This window comes from Pseudorasbora parva, chromosome 2 (assembly GCF_024679245.1).
Source record: "Pseudorasbora parva isolate DD20220531a chromosome 2, ASM2467924v1, whole genome shotgun sequence".
Classification (NCBI taxonomy): Eukaryota; Metazoa; Chordata; class Actinopteri; order Cypriniformes; family Gobionidae; genus Pseudorasbora; species Pseudorasbora parva.
This window is the reverse complement of record NC_090173.1, coordinates 62,304,589-62,320,810: the sequence shown is the minus strand read 5'-3', so window position 1 is coordinate 62,320,810 and position 16,222 is coordinate 62,304,589. Positions and strand designations below refer to the sequence as shown.

Sequence of the window (16,222 nt, the reverse complement as noted above, 5' to 3'; positions counted from 1 at the left end):
AGCAGCAGTTGCGCTGATCGGGTGCGACGCCTCCTTCCGCAACTCCTCGTTAGTATAGTGGACAGTATCTCCGCCTGTCACGCGGAAGACCGGGGTTCGATTCCCCGACGGGGAGGTCTAGTCCTTTACTGCTGCCCAAAGACCCATTCAAAAGTTATTGCTCCATTTACAAGTGACACAAAGAGCTGGCCAGGGGCCCCGGGCGACAGTTTTGAGCAAAAGAATTGCGTTGGCCGGGAATCGAACCCGGGTCAACTGCTTGGAAGGCAGCTATGCTCACCACTATACCACCAACGCAGGCATTTTGCTTGTTTGCTGAACGCCACCTTACGCGGTCAATGCTCCCAACACATTATCAGTGACTGTGTGCAGAGGAACTGAAACTCTGTCTGTTTGGACTCGCAACTGAAAAAAATGCATTAACCTATGGACTCTACCTACAAATCTCTTCATTAAAAAACAAGCTCTCTAATTCAGTGACATTCCTCAATTTATACAGACACTTTATATTTAATTATATATTACATGTTCTGTTGGCTTCTCTTTGCTTCTGTGAAGCGATATGACTCATGAGGCCGTACCTGCAAATGGGAAGCCTGTTTGCGGCGAGCAGCAGTTGCGCTGATCGGGTGCGACGCCAGCCTTCCGCAACTCCTCGTTAGTATAGTGGACAGTATCTCCGCCTGTCACGCGGAAGACCGGGGTTCGATTCCCCGACGGGGAGGTCTAATTCTTTACTGCTGCCCAAAGACCCGTTCAAAAGTTATTGCTCCATTTACAAGTGACACAAAGAGCTGGCCAGGGGCCCCGGGCGACAGTTTTGAGCAAAAGAATTGCGTTGGCCAGGAATCGAACCCGGGTCAACTGCTTGGAAGGCAGCTATGGTCACCACTATACCACCATCGCAGGCATTTTGCTTGTTTGCTGAACGCCACCTTACGCGGTCAATGCTCCCAACACATTATCAGTGACTGTGTGCAGAGGAACTGAAACTCTGTCTGTTTGGACCAGCAACTGAAAAAAATGCATTAACCTATGGACCTGACCTACAAATCTCTTCATTGAAAAACAAGCTCTCTAATTCAGTGACATTCCTCAATTTATACAGACACTTTATATTTAATTATATATTACATGTTCTGTTGGCTTCTCTTTGCTTCTGTGAAGCGATATGACTCATGAGGCCGTACCTGCAAATGGGAAGCCTGTTTGCGGCGAGCAGCAGTTGCGCTGATCGGGTGCGACGCCAGCCTTCCGCAACTCCTCGTTAGTATAGTGGACAGTATCTCCGCCTGTCACGCGGAAGACCGGGGTTCGATTCCCCGACGGGGAGGTCTAATTCTTTACTGCTGCCCAAAGACCCGTTCAAAAGTTATTGCTCCATTTACAAGTGACACAAAGAGCTGGCCAGGGGCCCCGGGCGACAGTTTTGAGCAAAAGAATTGCGTTGGCCAGGAATCGAACCCGGGTCAACTGCTTGGAAGGCAGCTATGGTCACCACTATACCACCATCGCAGGCATTTTGCTTGTTTGCTGAACGCCACCTTAGGCGGTCAATGCTCCCAAAACATTTTCAGCGAATGTGTGCAGAGGAACTGAAACTCTGTCTGTTTGGACTCGCAACTGAAAAAAATGCATTAACCTATGGACTCTACCTACCAATCTCTTCATTGAAAAAGAAGCTCTCTAATTCAGTGACATTCCACAATTTATACAGACACTTCATATTTATTTATATAATAGATGTTCTGTTGGCTTCTTTGAAGCGATATGACTCATGAGGCCGTACCTGCAATTGGGAAGGATGTTTGCGGCGAGCAGCAGTTGCGCTGATCGGGTGCGACGCCAGCCTTCTGCAACTCCTCGTTAGTATAGTGGACAGTATCTCCGCCTGTCACGCGGAAGACCGAGGTTCGATTCCCCGACGGGGAGGTCTAATTCTTTACTGCTGCCCAAAGACCCATTCAAAAGTTATTGCTCCAGCTACAAGTGACACAAAGAGCTGGCCAGGGGCCCCGGGCGACAGTTTTGAGCAAAAGAATTGTGTTGGCCGGGAATCAAACCCGGGTCAACTGCTTGGAAGGCAGCTATGCTCACCACTATACCACCAACGCAGGCATTTTGCTTGTTTGCTGAACGCCACCTTAGGCGGTCAATGCTCCCAACACATTATCAGCGACTGTGTGCAGAGGAACTGAAACTCTGTCTGTTTGGACTCGCAACTGAAAAAAATGCATTAACCTATGGACTCTACCTACCAATCTCTTCATTGAAAAACAAGCTCACTAATTCAGTGACATTCCACAATTTATACAGACACTTCATATTTATTTATATAATAGATGTTCTGTTGGCTTCTTTGAAGCGATATGACTCATGAGGCCGTACCTGCAAATGGGAAGCCTGTTTGCGACGAGCAGCAGTTGCGCTGATCGGGTGCGACGCCTCCTTCCGCAACTCCTCGTTAGTATAGTGGACAGTATCTCCGCCTGTCATGTGGAAGACCGGGGTTCGATTCCCCGACGGGGAGGTCTAATTCTTTACTGCTGCCCAAAGACCCATTCAAAAGTTATTGCTCCAGCTACAAGTGACACAAAGAGCTGGCCAGGGTCCCGGGAGACATTTTTGAGCAAAAGAATTGCGTTGGCCGGGGAATCGAACCCGGGTCAACTGCTTGGAAGGCAGCTATGCTCACCACTATACCACCAACGCAGGCATTTTGCTTGTTTGCTGAACGCCACCTTAGGCGGTCAATGCTCCCAACACATTTTCAGCGACTGTGTCCAGAGGAACTGAAACTCTGTCTGTTTGGACTCGCAACTGAAAAAAATGCATTAACCTATGGACTCTACCTACCAATCTCTTCATTGAAAAACAAGCTCTCTAATTCAGTGACATTCCACAATTTATACAGACACTTCATATTTATTTATATAATAGATGTTCTGTTGGCTTCTTTGAAGCGATATGACTCATGAGGCCGTACCTGCAAATGGGAAGGATGTTTGCGGCGAGCAGCAGTTGCGCTGATCGGGTGCGACGCCAGCCTTCTGCAACTCCTCGTTAGTATAGTGGACAGTATCTCCGCCTGTCACGCGGAAGACCGGGGTTCGATTCCCCGACGGGGAGGTCTAGTCCTTTACTGCTGCCCAAAGACCCATTCAAAAGTTATTGCTCCATTTACAAGTGACACAAAGAGCTGGCCAGGGGCCCCGGGCGACAGTTTTGAGCAAAAGAATTGTGTTGGCCGGGAATCAAACCCGGGTCAACTGCTTGGAAGGCAGCTATGCTCACCACTATACCACCAACGCAGGCATTTTGCTTGTTTGCTGAACGCCACCTTAGGCGGTCAATGCTCCCAACACATTATCAGCGACTGTGTGCAGAGGAACTGAAACTCTGTCTGTTTGGACTCGCAACTGAAAAAAAATGCATTAACCTATGGACTCTACCTACCAATCTCTTCATTGAAAAACAAGCTCTCTAATTCAGTGACATTCCACAATTTATACAGACACTTCATATTTATTTATATAATAGATGTTCTGTTGGCTTCTTTGAAGCGATATGACTCATGAGGCCGTACCTGCAAATGGGAAGCCTGTTTGCGACGAGCAGCAGTTGCGCTGATCGGGTGCGACGCCTCCTTCCGCAACTCCTCGTTAGTATAGTGGACAGTATCTCCGCCTGTCACGCGGAAGACCGGGGTTCGATTCCCCGACGGGGAGGTCTAATTCTTTACTGCTGCCCAAAGACCCATTCAAAAGTTATTGCTCCAGCTACAAGTGACACAAAGAGCTGGCCAGGGTCCCGGGAGACATTTTTGAGCAAAAGAATTGCGTTGGCCGGGAATCGAACCCGGGTCAACTGCTTGGAAGGCAGCTATGCTCACCACTATACCACCAACGCAGGCATTTTGCTTGTTTGCTGAACGCCACCTTAGGCGGTCAATGCTCCCAACACATTTTCAGCGACTGTGTCCAGAGGAACTGAAACTCTGTCTGTTTGGACTCGCAACTGAAAAAAATGCATTAACCTATGGACTCTACCTACCAATCTCTTCATTGAAAAACAAGCTCTCTAATTCAGTGACATTCCACAATTTATACAGACACTTCATATTTATTTATATAATAGATGTTCTGTTGGCTTCTTTGAAGCGATATGACTCATGAGGTCGTACCTGCAAATGGGAAGGATGTTTGCGGCGAGCAGCAGTTGCGCTGATCGGGTGCGACGCCAGCCTTCTGCAACTCCTCGTTAGTATAGTGGACAGTATCTCCGCCTGTCACGCGGAAGACCGGGGTTCGATTCCCCGACGGGGAGGTCTAGTCCTTTACTGCTGCCCAAAGACCCATTCAAAAGTTATTGCTCCATTTACAAGTGACACAAAGAGCTGGCCAGGGGCCCCGGGCGACAATTTTGAGCAAAAGAATTGTGTTGGCCGGGAATCAAACCCGGGTCAACTGCTTGGAAGGCAGCTATGCTCACCACTATACCACCAACGCAGGCATTTTGCTTGTTTGCTGAACGCCACCTTAGGCGGTCAATGCTCCCAACACATTATCAGCGACTGTGTGCAGAGGAACTGAAACTCTGTCTGTTTGGACTCGCAACTGAAAAAAATGCATTAACCTATGGACTCTACCTACCAATCTCTTCATTGAAAAACAAGCTCTCTAATTCAGTGACATTCCACAATTTATACAGACACTTCATATTTATTTATATAATAGATGTTCTGTTGGCTTCTTTGAAGCGATATGACTCATGAGGCCGTACCTGCAAATGGGAAGCCTGTTTGCGACGAGCAGCAGTTGCGCTGATCGGGTGCGACGCCTCCTTCCGCAACTCCTCGTTAGTATAGTGGACAGTATCTCCTCCTGTCACGTGGAAGACCGGGGTTCGATTCCCCGACGGGGAGGTCTAATTCTTTACTGCTGCCCAAAGACCCATTCAAAAGTTATTGCTCCAGCTACAAGTGACACAAAGAGCTGGCCAGGGTCCCGGGAGACATTTTTGAGCAAAAGAATTGCGTTGGCCGGGAATCGAACCCGGGTCAACTGCTTGGAAGGCAGCTATGCTCAAGGATGCCGGAAGGATGTTTGCGGCGAGCAGCAGTTGCGCTGATCGGGTGCGACGCCAGCCTTCTGCAACTCCTCGTTAGTATAGTGGACAGTATCTCCGCCTGTCACGCGGAAGACCGGGGTTCGATTCCCCGACGGGGAGGTCTAGTCCTTTACTGCTGCCCAAAGACCCATTCAAAAGTTATTGCTCCATTTACAAGTGACACAAAGAGCTGGCCAGGGGCCCCGGGCGACAGTTTTGAGCAAAAGAATTGCGTTGGTCGGAATCGAACCCGGGTCAACTTCTTGGAAGGCAGCTATGCTCACCACTATACCACCAACGCAGGCATTTTGCTTGTTTGCTGAACGCCACCTTACGCGGCCAATGCTCCCAACACATTATCAGTGACTGTGTGCAGAGGAACTGAAACTCTGTCTGTTTGGACTCGCAACTGAAAAAAATGCATTAACCTATGGACTCTACCTACCAATCTCTTCATTGAAAAACAAGCTCTCTAATTCAGTGACATTCCACAATTTATACAGACACTTCATATTTATTTATATAATAGATGTTCTGTTGGCTTCTTTGAAGCGATATGACTCATGAGGCCGTACCTGCAAATGGGAAGCCTGTTTGCGGCGAGCAGCAGTTGCGCTGATCGGGTGCGACGCCAGCCTTCTGCAACTCCTCGTTAGTATAGTGGACAGTATCTCCGCCTGTCACGCGGAAGACCGGGGTTCGATTCCCCGACGGGGAGGTCTAGTCCTTTACTTCTGCCCAAAGACCCATTCAAAAGTTATTGCTCCATTTACAAGTGACACAAAGAGCTGGCCAGGGGCCCCGGGCGACAGTTTTGAGCAAAAGAATTGCGTTGGTCGGGAATCGAACCCGGGTCATCTGCTTGGAAGGCAGCTATGCTCACCACTATACCACCAACGCAGGCATTTTGCTTGTTTGCTGAACGCCACCTTACGCGGTCAATGCTCCCAACACATTATCAGTGACTGTGTGCAGAGGAACTGAAACTCTGTCTGTTTGGACCAGCAACTGAAAAAAATGCATTAACCTATGGACCTGACCTACAAATCTCTTCATTGAAAAACAAGCTCTCTAATTCAGTGACATTCCACAATTTATACAGACACTTCATATTTATTTATATAATAGATGTTCTGTTGGCTTCTTTGAAGCGATATGACTCATGAGGCCGTACCTGCAAATGGGAAGCCTGTTTGCGACGAGCAGCAGTTGCGCTGATCGGGTGCGACGCCTCCTTCCGCAACTCCTCGTTAGTATAGTGGACAGTATCTCCGCCTGTCACGCGGAAGACCGGGGTTCGATTCCCCGACGGGGAGGTCTAATTCTTTACTGCTGCCCAAAGACCCATTCAAAAGTTATTGCTCCAGCTACAAGTGACACAAAGAGCTGGCCAGGGTCCCGGGAGACATTTTTGAGCAAAAGAATTGCGTTGGCCGGGAATCGAACCCGGGTCAACTGCTTGGAAGGCAGCTATGCTCACCACTATACCACCAACGCAGGCATTTTGCTTGTTTGCTGAACGCCACCTTAGGCGGTCAATGCTCCCAACACATTTTCAGCGACTGTGTCCAGAGGAACTGAAACTCTGTCTGTTTGGACTCGCAACTGAAAAAAATGCATTAACCTATGGACTCTACCTACCAATCTCTTCATTGAAAAACAAGCTCTCTAATTCAGTGACATTCCACAATTTATACAGACACTTCATATTTATTTATATAATAGATGTTCTGTTGGCTTTTTTGAAGCGATATGACTCATGAGGTCGTACCTGCAAATGGGAAGGATGTTTGCGGCGAGCAGCAGTTGCGCTGATCGGGTGCGACGCCAGCCTTCTGCAACTCCTCGTTAGTATAGTGGACAGTATCTCCGCCTGTCACGCGGAAGACCGGGGTTCGATTCCCCGACGGGGAGGTCTAGTTCTTTACTGCTGCCCAAAGACCCATTCAAAAGTTATTGCTCCATTTACAAGTGACACAAAGAGCTGGCCAGGGGCCCCGGGCGACAATTTTGAGCAAAAGAATTGTGTTGGCCGGGAATCAAACCCGGGTCAACTGCTTGGAAGGCAGCTATGCTCACCACTATACCACCAACGCAGGCATTTTGCTTGTTTGCTGAACGCCACCTTAGGCGGTCAATGCTCCCAACACATTATCAGCGACTGTGTGCAGAGGAACTGAAACTCTGTCTGTTTGGACTCGCAACTGAAAAAAATGCATTAACCTATAGACTCTACCTACCAATCTCTTCATTGAAAAACAAGCTCTCTAATTCAGTGACATTCCACAATTTATACAGACACTTCATATTTATTTATATAATAGATGTTCTGTTGGCTTCTTTGAAGCGACATGACTCATGAGGCCGTACCTGCAAATGGGAAGCCTGTTTGCGACGAGCAGCAGTTGCGCTGATCGGGTGCGACGCCTCCTTCCGCAACTCCTCGTTAGTATAGTGGACAGTATCTCCGCCTGTCACGTGGAAGACCGGGGTTCGATTCCCCGACGGGGAGGTCTAATTCTTTACTGCTGCCCAAAGACCCATTCAAAAGTTATTGCTCCAGCTACAAGTGACACAAAGAGCTGGCCAGGGTCCCGGGAGACATTTTTGAGCAAAAGAATTGCGTTGGCCGGGAATCGAACCCGGGTCAACTGCTTGGAAGGCAGCTATGCTCAAGGATGCCGGAAGGATGTTTGCGGCGAGCAGCAGTTGCGCTGATCGGGTGCGACGCCAGCCTTCTGCAACTCCTCGTTAGTATAGTGGACAGTATCTCCGCCTGTCACGCGGAAGACCGGGGTTCGATTCCCCGACGGGGAGGTCTAGTCCTTTACTGCTGCCCAAAGACCCATTCAAAAGTTATTGCTCCATTTACAAGTGACACAAAGAGCTGGCCAGGGGCCCCGGGCGACAGTTTTGAGCAAAAGAATTGCGTTGGTCGGAATCGAACCCGGGTCAACTTCTTGGAAGGCAGCTATGCTCACCACTATACCACCAACGCAGGCATTTTGCTTGTTTGCTGAACGCCACCTTACGCGGCCAATGCTCCCAACACATTATCAGTGACTGTGTGCAGAGGAACTGAAACTCTGTCTGTTTGGACTCGCAACTGAAAAAAATGCATTAACCTATGGACTCTACCTACCAATCTCTTCATTGAAAAACAAGCTCTCTAATTCAGTGACATTCCACAATTTATACAGACACTTCATATTTATTTATATAATAGATGTTCTGTTGGCTTCTTTGAAGCGATATGACTCATGAGGCCGTACCTGCAAATGGGAAGCCTGTTTGCGGCGAGCAGCAGTTGCGCTGATCGGGTGCGACGCCAGCCTTCTGCAACTCCTCGTTAGTATAGTGGACAGTATCTCCGCCTGTCACGCGGAAGACCGGGGTTCGATTCCCCGACGGGGAGGTCTAGTCCTTTACTTCTGCCCAAAGACCCATTCAAAAGTTATTGCTCCATTTACAAGTGACACAAAGAGCTGGCCAGGGGCCCCGGGCGACAGTTTTGAGCAAAAGAATTGCGTTGGTCGGGAATCGAACCCGGGTCATCTGCTTGGAAGGCAGCTATGCTCACCACTATACCACCAACGCAGGCATTTTGCTTGTTTGCTGAACGCCACCTTACGCGGTCAATGCTCCCAACACATTATCAGTGACTGTGTGCAGAGGAACTGAAACTCTGTCTGTTTGGACCAGCAACTGAAAAAAATGCATTAACCTATGGACCTGACCTACAAATCTCTTCATTGAAAAACAAGCTCTCTAATTCAGTGACATTCCTCAATTTATACAGACACTTTATATTTAATTATATATTACATGTTCTGTTGGCTTCTTTGAAGCGATATGACTCATGAGGCCGTACCTGCAAATGGGAAGGATGTTTGCGGCGAGCAGCAGTTGCGCTGATCGGGTGCGACGCCAGCCTTCTGCAACTCCTCGTTAGTATAGTGGACAGTATCTCCGCCTGTCACGCGGAAGACCGGGGTTCGATTCCCCGACGGGGAGGTCTAGTCCTTTACTGCTGCCCAAAGACCCATTCAAAAGTTATTGCTCCATTTACAAGTGACACAAAGAGCTGGCCAGGGGCCCCGGGCGACAGTTTTGAGCAAAAGAATTGCGTTGGTTGGAATCGAACCCGGGTCAACTTCTTGGAAGGCAGCTATGCTCACCACTATACCACCAACGCAGGCATTTTGCTTGTTTGCTGAACGCCACCTTACGCGGCCAATGCTCCCAACACATTATCAGTGACTGTGTGCAGAGGAACTGAAACTCTGTCTGTTTGGACTCGCAACTGAAAAAAATGCATTAACCTATGGACTCTACCTACCAATCTCTTCATTGAAAAACAAGCTCTCTAATTCAGTGACATTCCACAATTTATACAGACACTTCATATTTATTTATATAATAGATGTTCTGTTGGCTTCTTTGAAGCGATATGACTCATGAGGCCGTACCTGCAAATGGGAAGCCTGTTTACAGCGAGCAGCAGTTGCGCTGATCGGGTGCGACGCCAGCCTTCTGCAACTCCTCGTTAGTATAGTGGACAGTATCTCCGCCTGTCACGCGTAAGACCGGGGTTCGATTCCCCGACGGGGAGGTCTAGTCCTTTACTGCTGCCCAAAGACCCATTCAAAAGTTATTGCTCCATTTACAAGTGACACAAAGAGCTGGCCAGGGGCCCCGGGTGACAGTTTTGAGCAAAAGAATTGCGTTGGTCGGGAATCGAACCCGGGTCAACTTCTTGGAAGGCAGCTATGCTCACCACTATACCACCAACGCAGGCATTTTGCTTGTTTGCTGAACGCCACCTTACGCGGTCAATGCTCCCAACACATTATCAGTGACTGTGTGCAGAGGAACTGAAACTCTGTCTGTTTGGACTCGCAACTGAAAAAAATGCATTAACCTATGGACTCTACCTACCAATCTCTTCATTGAAAAACAAGCTCTCTAATTCAGTGACATTCCACAATTTATACAGACACTTCATATTTATTTATATAATAGATGTTCTGTTGGCTTCTTTGAAGCGATATGACTCATGAGGCCGTACCTGCAAATGGGAAGCCTGTTTGCGGCGAGCAGCAGTTGCGCTGATCGGGTGCGACGCCAGCCTTCCGCAACTCCTCGTTAGTATAGTGGACAGTATCTCCGCCTGTCACGCGGAAGACCGGGGTTCGATTCCCCGACGGGGAGGTCTAATTCTTTACTGCTGCCCAAAGACCCATTCAAAAGTTATTGCTCCAGCTACAAGTGACACAAAGAGTTGGCCAGGGTCCCGGGAGACATTTTTGAGCAAAAGAATTGCGTTGGCAGGGAATCGAACCCGGGTCAACTGCTTGGAAGGCAGCTATGCTCACCACTATACCACCAACGCAGGCATTTTGCTTCTTTTCTGAACGCCACCTTAGGCGGTCAATGCTCCCAACACATTTTCAGCGACTGTGTGCAGAGGAACTGAAACTCTGTCTGTTTGGACTCGCAACTGAAAAAAATGCATTAACCTATGGACTCTACCTACCAATCTCTTCATTGAAAAACAAGCTCTCTAATTCAGTGACATTCCACAATTTATACAGACACTTCATATTTATTTATATAATAGATGTTCTGTTGGCTTCTTTGAAGCGATATGGCTCATGAGGCCGTACCTGCAAATGGGAAGCCTGTTTGCGGCGAGCAGCAGTTGCGCTGATCGGGTGCGATGCCTCCTTCCGCAACTCCTCGTTAGTATAGTGGACAGTATCTCCGCCTGTCACGTGGAAGACCGGGGTTCGATTCCCCGACGGGGAGGTCTAATTCTTTTTGCTGCTGCCCAAAGACCCATTCAAAAGTTATTGCTCCAGCTACAAGTGACACAAAGAGCTGGCCAGGGTCCCGGGAGACATTTTTGAGCAAAAGAATTGCGTTGGCCGGGAATCGAACCCGGGTCAACTGCTTGGAAGGCAGCTATGCTCACCACTATACCACCAACGCAGGCATTTTGCTTGTTTGCTGAACGCCACCTTACGCGGTCAATGCTCCCAACACATTTTCAGTGACTGTGGGCAGAGGAACTGAAACTCTGTCTGTTTGGACTCGCAACTGAAAAAAATGCATTAACCTATGGACTCTACCTACCAATCTCTTCATTGAAAAACAAGCTCTCTAATTCAGTGACATTCCACAATTTATACAGACACTTCATATTTATTTATATAATAGATGTTCTGTTGGCTTCTTTGAAGCGATATGACTCATGAGGCCGTACCTGCAAATGGGAAGGATGCTTGCGGCGAGCAGCAGTTGCGCTGATCGGGTGCGACGCCAGCCTTCTGCAACTCCTCGTTAGTATAGTGGACAGTATCTCCGCCTGTCACGCGGAAGACCGGGGTTCGATTCCCCGACGGGGAGGTCTAGTCCTTTACTGCTGCCCAAAGACCCATTCAAAAGTTATTGCTCCATTTACAAGTGACACAAAGAGCTGGCCAGGGGCCCCGGGCGACAGTTTTGAGCAAAAGAATTGCGTTGGTCGGAATCGAACCCGGGTCAACTTCTTGGAAGGCAGCTATGCTCACCACTATACCACCAACGCAGGCATTTTGCTTGTTTGCTGAACGCCACCTTACGCGGCCAATGCTCCCAACACATTATCAGTGACTGTGTGCAGAGGAACTGAAACTCTGTCTGTTTGGACTCGCAACTGAAAAAAATGCATTAACCTATGGACTCTACCTACCAATCTCTTCATTGAAAAACAAGCTCTCTAATTCAGTGACATTCCACAATTTATACAGACACTTCATATTTATTTATATAATAGATGTTCTGTTGGCTTCTTTGAAGCGATATGACTCATGAGGCCGTACCTGCAAATGGGAAGCCTGTTTGCGGCGAGCAGCAGTTGCGCTGATCGGGTGAGAGGCCAGCCTTCTGCAACTCCTCGTTAGTATAGTGGACAGTATCTCCGCCTGTCACGCGGAAGACCGGGGTTCGATTCCCCGACGGGGAGGTCTAGTCCTTTACTGCTGCCCAAAGACCCATTCAAAAGTTATTGCTCCATTTACAAGTGACACAAAGAGCTGGCCAGGGGCCCCGGGCGACAGTTTTGAGCAAAAGAATTGCGTTGGTCGGGAATCGAACCCGGGTCAACTTCTTGGAAGGCAGCTATGCTCACCACTATACCACCAACGCAGGCATTTTGCTTGTTTGCTCAACGCCACCTTACGCGGTCAATGCTCCCAACACATTATCAGTGACTGTGTGCAGAGGAACTGAAACTCTGTCTGTTTGGACTCGCAACTGAAAAAAATGCATTAACCTATGGACTCTACCTACCAATCTCTTCATTGAAAAACAAGCTCTCTAATTCAGTGACATTCCTCAATTTATACAGACACTTTATATTTAATTATATTTTACATGTTCTGTTGGCTTCTCTTTGCTTCTGTGAAGCGATATGACTCATGAGGCCGTACCTGCAAATGGGAAGCCTGTTTGCGGCGAGCAGCAGTTGCGCTGATCGGGTGCGACGCCAGCCTTCCGCAACTCCTCGTTAGTATAGTGGACAGTATCTCCGCCTGTCACGCGGAAGACTGGGGTTCGATTCCCCGAAGGGGAGGTCTAATTCTTTACTGCTGCCCAAAGACCCATTCAAAAGTTATTGCTCCAGCTACAAGTGACACAAAGAGTTGGCCAGGGCCCCGGGAGACATTTTTGAGCAAAAGAATTGCGTTGGCCGGGAATCGAACCCGGGTCAACTGCTTGGAAGGCAGCTATGCTCACCACTATACCACCAACGCAGGCATTTTGCTTGTTTGCTGAACGCCACCTTAGGCGGTCAATGCTCCCAACACATTTTCAGCGACTGTGTGCAGAGGAACTGAAACTCTCTCTGTTTGGACTCGCAACTGAAAAAAATGCATTAACCTATGGACTCTACCTACCAATCTCTTCATTGAAAAACAAGCTCTCTAATTCAGTGATATTCCTCAATTTATACAGACACTTTATATTTAATTATATATTACATGTTCTGTTGGCTTCTCTTTGCTTCTGTGAAGCGATATGACTCATGAGGCCGTACCTGCAAATGGGAAGCCTGTTTGCGGCGAGCAGCAGTTGCGCTGATCGGGTGCGACGCCAGCCTTCTGCAACTCCTGGTTAGTATAGTGGACAGTATCTCCGCCTGTCATGCGGAAGACCGGGGTTCGATTCCCCGAAGGGGAGGTCTAATTCTTTACTGCTGCCCAAAGACCCATTCAAAAGTTATTGCTCCAGCTACAAGTGACACAAAGAGTTGGCCAGGGCCCCGGGAGACATTTTTGAGCAAAAGAATTGCGTTGGCCGGGAATCGAACCCGGGTCAACTGCTTGGAAGGCAGCTATGCTCACCACTATACCACCAACGCAGGCATTTTGCTTGTTTGCTGAACGCCACCTTAGGCGGTCAATGCTCCCAATACATTTTCAGCGACTGTGTGCAGAGGAACTGAAACTCTGTCTGTTTGGACTCGCAACTGAAAAAAATGCATTAACCTATGGACTCTACCTACCAATCTCTTCATTGAAAAACAAGCTCTCTAATTCAGTGACATTCCACAATTTATACAGACACTTCATATTTATTTATATAATAGATGTTCTGTTGGCTTCTTTGAAGCGATATGACTCATGAGGCCGTACCTGCAAATGGGAAGCCTGTTTGCAACGAGCAGCAGTTGCGCTGATCGGGTGCGACGCCTCCTTCCGCAACTCCTCGTTAGTATAGTGGACAGTATCTCCGCCTGTCACGCGGAAGACCGGGGTTCGATTCCCCGACGGGGAGGTCTAATTCTTTACTGCTGCCCAAAGACCCATTCAAAAGTTATTGCTCCAGCTACAAGTGACACAAAGAGCTGCCCAGGGTCCCGGGAGACATTTTTGAGCAAAAGAATTGCGTTGGCCGGGAATCGAACCCGGGTCAACTGCTTGGAAGGCAGCTATGCTCACCACTATACCACCAACGCAGGCATTTTGCATGTTTGCTGAACGCCACCTTAGGCGGTCAATGCTCCCAACACATTTTCAGCGACTGTGTGCAGAGGAACTGAAACTCTGTCTGTTTGGACTCGCAACTGAAAAAAATGCATTAACCTATGGACTCTACCTACCAATCTCTTCATTGAAAAACAAGCTCTCTAATTCAGTGACATTCCACAATTTATACAGACACTTCATATTTATTTATATAATAGATGTTCTGTTGGCTTCTTTGAAGCGATATGACTCATGAAGCCGTACCTGCAAATGGGAAGGATGTTTGCGGCGAGCAGCAGTTGCGCTGATCGGGTGCGACGCCAGCCTTCTGCAACTCCTCGTTAGTATAGTGGACAGTATCTCCGCCTGTCACGCGGAAGACCGGGGTTCGATTCCCCGACGGGGAGGTCTAGTCCTTTACTGCTGCCCAAAGACCCATTCAAAAGTTATTGCTCCATTTACAAGTGACACAAAGAGCTGGCCAGGGGCCCCGGGAGACAGTTTTGAGCAAAAGAATTGCGTTGGCCGGGAATCGAACCCGGGTCAACTGCTTGGAAGGCAGCTATGCTCACCACTATACCACCAACGCAGGCATTTTGCTTGTTTGCTGAACGCCACCTTAGGCGGTCAATGCTCCCAACACATTTTCAGCGACTGTGTGCAGAGGAACTGAAACTCTGTCTGTTTGGACTCGCAACTGAAAAAAATGCATTAACCTATGGACTCTACCTACCAATCTCTTCATTGAAAAAGAAGCTCTCTAATTCAGTGACATTCCACAATTTATACAGACACTTCATATTTATTTATATAATAGATGTTCTGTTGGCTTCTTTGAAGCGTTATGACTCATGAGGCCGTACCTGCAAATGGGAAGCCTGTTTGCGGCGAGCAGCAGTTGCGCTGATCGGGTGCGACGCCTCCTTCCGCAACTCCTCGTTAGTATAGTGGACAGTATCTCCGCCTGTCACGTGGAAGACCGGGGTTCGATTCCCCGACGGGGAGGTCTAATTCTTTACTGCTGCCCAAAGACCCATTCAAAAGTTATTGCTCCAGCTACAAGTGACACAAAGAGCTGGCCAGGGTCCCGGAAGACATTTTTGAGCAAAAGAATTGCGTTGGCCGGGAATCGAACCCGGGTCAACTGCTTGGAAGGCAGCTATGCTCACCACTATACCACCAACGCAGGCATTTTGCTTGTTTGCTGAACGCCACCTTACCCGGTCAATGCTCCCAACACATTATCAGTGACTGTGTGCAGAGGAACTGAAACTCTGTCTGTTTGGACCAGCAACTGAAAAAAATGCATTAACCTATGGACCTGACCTACCAATCTCTTCATTGAAAAACAAGCTCTCTAATTCAGTGACATTCCTCAATTTATACAGACACTTTATATTTAATTATATTTTACATGTTCTGTTGGCTTCTCTTTGCTTCTGTGAAGCGATATGACTCATGAGGCCGTACCTGCAAATGGGAAGCCTGTTTGCGGCGAGCAGCAGTTGCGCTGATCGGGTGCGACGCCAGCCTTCCGCAACTCCTCGTTAGTATAGTGGACAGTATCTCCGCCTGTCACGCGGAAGACCGGGGTTCGATTCCCCGACGGGGAGGTCTAATTCTTTACTGCTGCCCAAAGACCCATTCAAAAGTTATTGCTCCAGCTACAAGTGACACAAAGAGTTGGCCAGGGCCCCGGGAGACATTTTTGAGCAAAAGAATTGCGTTGGCCGGGAATCGAACCTGGGTCAACTGCTTGGAAGGCAGCTATGCTCACCACTATACCACCAACGCAGGCATTTTGCTTGTTTGCTGAACGCCACCTTAGGCGGTCAATGCTCCCAACACATTTTCAGCGACTGTGTGCAGAGGAACTGAAACTCTGTCTGTTTGGACTCGCAACTGAAAAAAATGCATTAACCTATGGACTCTACCTACCAATCTCTTCATTGAAAAACAAGCTCTCTAATTCAGTGACATTCCACAATTTATACAGACACTTCATATTTATTTATATAATAGATGTTCTGTTGGCTTCTTTGAAGCGATATGACTCATGAGGCCGTACCTGCAAATGGGAAGGATGTTTGCGGCGAGCAGCA

The 16,222-nt window shown here is 48.3% G+C and overlaps 1 protein-coding gene and 19 non-coding genes across 20 annotated transcripts in view; all 20 read left to right on the top strand.

The window, feature by feature from the left end:
* LOC137049570 (uncharacterized) overlaps positions 1-16,222 on the top strand; it is a 112,718-nt gene that overhangs the window by 60,324 nt on the left and 36,172 nt on the right. The window lies entirely within an intron of this gene.
* trnad-guc (transfer RNA aspartic acid (anticodon GUC)) lies at positions 44-115 on the top strand. Its single transcript has one exon. It is a non-coding gene; the product is annotated as a tRNA-Asp (tRNA).
* Positions 653-724, top strand: trnad-guc (transfer RNA aspartic acid (anticodon GUC)). Its single transcript has one exon. It is a non-coding gene; the product is annotated as a tRNA-Asp (tRNA).
* Positions 1,262-1,333, top strand: trnad-guc (transfer RNA aspartic acid (anticodon GUC)). The gene has a single exon. It is a non-coding gene; the product is annotated as a tRNA-Asp (tRNA).
* trnad-guc (transfer RNA aspartic acid (anticodon GUC)) lies at positions 3,058-3,129 on the top strand. The gene has a single exon. It is a non-coding gene; the product is annotated as a tRNA-Asp (tRNA).
* On the top strand, positions 3,657-3,728 carry trnad-guc (transfer RNA aspartic acid (anticodon GUC)). Its single transcript has one exon. It is a non-coding gene; the product is annotated as a tRNA-Asp (tRNA).
* trnad-guc (transfer RNA aspartic acid (anticodon GUC)) lies at positions 4,255-4,326 on the top strand. Its single transcript has one exon. It is a non-coding gene; the product is annotated as a tRNA-Asp (tRNA).
* trnad-guc (transfer RNA aspartic acid (anticodon GUC)) lies at positions 5,158-5,229 on the top strand. Its single transcript has one exon. It is a non-coding gene; the product is annotated as a tRNA-Asp (tRNA).
* Positions 5,756-5,827, top strand: trnad-guc (transfer RNA aspartic acid (anticodon GUC)). The gene has a single exon. It is a non-coding gene; the product is annotated as a tRNA-Asp (tRNA).
* Positions 6,354-6,425, top strand: trnad-guc (transfer RNA aspartic acid (anticodon GUC)). The gene has a single exon. It is a non-coding gene; the product is annotated as a tRNA-Asp (tRNA).
* On the top strand, positions 6,952-7,023 carry trnad-guc (transfer RNA aspartic acid (anticodon GUC)). The gene has a single exon. It is a non-coding gene; the product is annotated as a tRNA-Asp (tRNA).
* Positions 7,855-7,926, top strand: trnad-guc (transfer RNA aspartic acid (anticodon GUC)). Its single transcript has one exon. It is a non-coding gene; the product is annotated as a tRNA-Asp (tRNA).
* Positions 8,453-8,524, top strand: trnad-guc (transfer RNA aspartic acid (anticodon GUC)). Its single transcript has one exon. It is a non-coding gene; the product is annotated as a tRNA-Asp (tRNA).
* On the top strand, positions 9,052-9,123 carry trnad-guc (transfer RNA aspartic acid (anticodon GUC)). Its single transcript has one exon. It is a non-coding gene; the product is annotated as a tRNA-Asp (tRNA).
* Positions 10,249-10,320, top strand: trnad-guc (transfer RNA aspartic acid (anticodon GUC)). Its single transcript has one exon. It is a non-coding gene; the product is annotated as a tRNA-Asp (tRNA).
* Positions 11,446-11,517, top strand: trnad-guc (transfer RNA aspartic acid (anticodon GUC)). The gene has a single exon. It is a non-coding gene; the product is annotated as a tRNA-Asp (tRNA).
* On the top strand, positions 12,044-12,115 carry trnad-guc (transfer RNA aspartic acid (anticodon GUC)). The gene has a single exon. It is a non-coding gene; the product is annotated as a tRNA-Asp (tRNA).
* trnad-guc (transfer RNA aspartic acid (anticodon GUC)) lies at positions 13,858-13,929 on the top strand. The gene has a single exon. It is a non-coding gene; the product is annotated as a tRNA-Asp (tRNA).
* trnad-guc (transfer RNA aspartic acid (anticodon GUC)) lies at positions 14,456-14,527 on the top strand. The gene has a single exon. It is a non-coding gene; the product is annotated as a tRNA-Asp (tRNA).
* On the top strand, positions 15,662-15,733 carry trnad-guc (transfer RNA aspartic acid (anticodon GUC)). Its single transcript has one exon. It is a non-coding gene; the product is annotated as a tRNA-Asp (tRNA).